Consider the following 2,750-nt stretch of genomic DNA (forward strand, 5'->3'; position numbering starts at 1 on the left):
CAGGGGGAGGGTTTAACTTGTGTAGCCTATGACAGCAGCATAGAGAGAGAGGGGGAGGGTTTAATTTGTGTAGCCTATGACAGCAGCGTAGAGAGGCAGGGGGAGGGTTTAATTTGTGTAGCCTATGACAGCAGCGTAGAGAGGCAGGGGGAGGGTTTAATTTGTGTAGCCTATGACAGCAGCATAGAGAGGCAGGGGGAGGGTTTAATTTGTGTAGCCTATGACAGCAGCATAGAGAGGCAGGGGGAGGGTTTAACTTGTGTAGCCTATGACAGCAGCGTAGAGAGGCAGGGGGAGGGTTTAACTTGTGTAGCCTATGACAGCAGCGTAGAGAGGCAGGGGGAGGGTTTAACTTGTGTAGCCTATGACAGCAGCGTAGAGAGGCAGGGGGAGGGTTTAACTTGTGTAGCCTATGACAGCAGCGTAGAGAGGCAGGGGGAGGGTTTAACTTGTGTAGCCTATGACAGCAGCGTAGAGAGGCAGGGGGAGGGTTTAACTTGTGTAGCCTATGACAGCAGCGTAGAGAGGCAGGGGGAGGGTTTAACTTGTGTAGCCTATGACAGCAGCGTAGAGAGGCAGGGGGAGGGTTTAATTTGTGTAGCCTATGACAGCAGCATAGAGAGAGGGGGAGGGTTTAACTTGTGTAGCCTATGACAGCAGCGTAGAGAGGCAGGGGGAGGGTTTAACTTGTGTAGTTTAAGACAGCAGCATAGAGAGGCAGGGGGAGGGTTTAATTTGTGTAGTTTAAGACAGCAGCATAGAGAGAGGGGGAGGGTTTAACTTGTGTAGTTTAAGACAGCAGCGTAGAGAGGCAGGGGGAGGGTTTAATTTGTGTAGTTTAAGACAGCAGCATAGAGAGAGGGGGAGGGTTTAACTTGTGTAGTTTAAGACAGCAGCATAGAGAGGCAGGGGGAGGGTTTAACTTGTGTAGTTTAAGACAGCAGCATAGAGAGAGGGGGAGGGTTTAACTTGTGTACCTTAAGACAGCAGCATAGAGAGAGGGGGAGGGTTTAACTTGTGTACCTTAAGACAGCAGCATAGAGAGAGGGGGAGGGTTTAACTTGTGTAGTTTAAGACAGCAGCATAGAGAGGCAGAGTGGGTTTTTCTTCTTGACCAGTCTCTGGTCCCATAACTGTGTGACACCTTTATAGAATGGGTCAGCTGTTGTGTGACACCTTTATACAATGGGTCAGCTGCTCTGTGACACCTTTATAGAATGGGTCAGCTGCTCTGTGACACCTTTATAGAACAGGTCAGCTGCTGTGTGACACCTTTATAGAATGGGTCAGCTGTTGTGTGACACCTTTATACAATGGGTCAGCTGCTCTGTGACACCTTTATAGAATGGGTCAGCTGTTGTGTGACACCTTTATACAATGGGTCAGCTGCTCTGTGACACCTTTATAGAATGGGTCAGCTGCTCTGTGACACCTTTATAGAACAGGTCAGCTGCTGTGTGACACCTTTATAGAATGGGTCAGCTGTTGTGTGACACCTTTATACAATGGGTCAGCTGCTCTGTGACACCTTTATAGAATGGGTCAGCTGCTCTGTGACACCTTTATAGAACAGGTCAGCTGCTGTGTGACACCTTTATAGAATGGGTCAGCTGCTGTGTGACACCTTTATAGAACAGGTCAGCTGCTGTGTGACACCTTTATAGAACAGGTCAGCTGCTGTGTGACACCTTTATAGAATGGGTCAGCTGCTCTGTGACACCTTTATAGAATGGGTCAGCTGCTGTGTGACACCTTTATAGAACAGGTCAGCTGCTGTGTGACACCTTTATAGAACAGGTCAGCTGCTGTGTGACACCTTTATAGAATGGGTCAGCTGCTCTGTGACACCTTTATAGAATGGGTCAGCTTCTGTGTGACACCTTTATAGAATGGGTCAGCTTCTGTGTGACACCTTTATAGAATGGGTCAGCTGTTGTGTGACACCTTTATAGAACAGGTCAGCTGCTGTGTGACACCTTTATAGAACAGGTCAGCTGCTGTGTGACACCTTTATAGAATGGGTCAGCTGCTGTGTGACACCTTTATAGAATGGGTCAGCTGCTGTGTGACACCTTTATAGAATGGGTCAGCTGTTGTGTGACACCTTTATAGAATGGGTCAGCTGTTGTGTGACACCTTTATAAAATGGGTCAGCTGCTGTGTGACTGAAGGAGAAACCAACCTCACATGACAAGGCACTTCATCTGTCAATGGGACTATTGTAATGTGAGTTAAAACAGGGGTTGTGTATGTCTGGTAGTGCCATATGGTGATCTAAATGAATATATAGCCTACAGTGAGAGTAGTAGCCTGACAATTACAGATGATCCTAAACAGACAAATATTTTATCATGATCTTGAAACGAGGACCAGCATAGAATACTCTCACGCATAGGTTAGTGTTAACGCTTTGACCCTCAATAACCTTCTAATTTCCCCACAAAACAAAATACAACACATTTACAGTATGTATGTCAACATTTTGCAAATAACTGACCTTGTGAATTCCTATGAGAAACCAGACGATATTGCAATAGAAAGACACGGCTTCTCATGTTCAAGTGTTCTGCTCAGTGTTGCCAATTTAGCGACATTAGGTGATGACGTCATTTAGCGACTTCTAGGACAGCCAATAGCTACTTTCCTTACTGAGGAGTTGGCAACACTGGCTTCTGCTCTCTAAGGCCAGCTAAATTGTGGCCAGGCAAAACGCGACAGGAAAAAAAGCAGCGTGCCTACTAGTTCATTTG

The sequence above is a fragment of the Oncorhynchus mykiss genome, chromosome 8, assembly GCF_057628025.1.
Source record: "Oncorhynchus mykiss isolate SJ-2025 chromosome 8, ASM5762802v1, whole genome shotgun sequence".
NCBI lineage: Eukaryota > Metazoa > Chordata > Actinopteri > Salmoniformes > Salmonidae > Oncorhynchus > Oncorhynchus mykiss.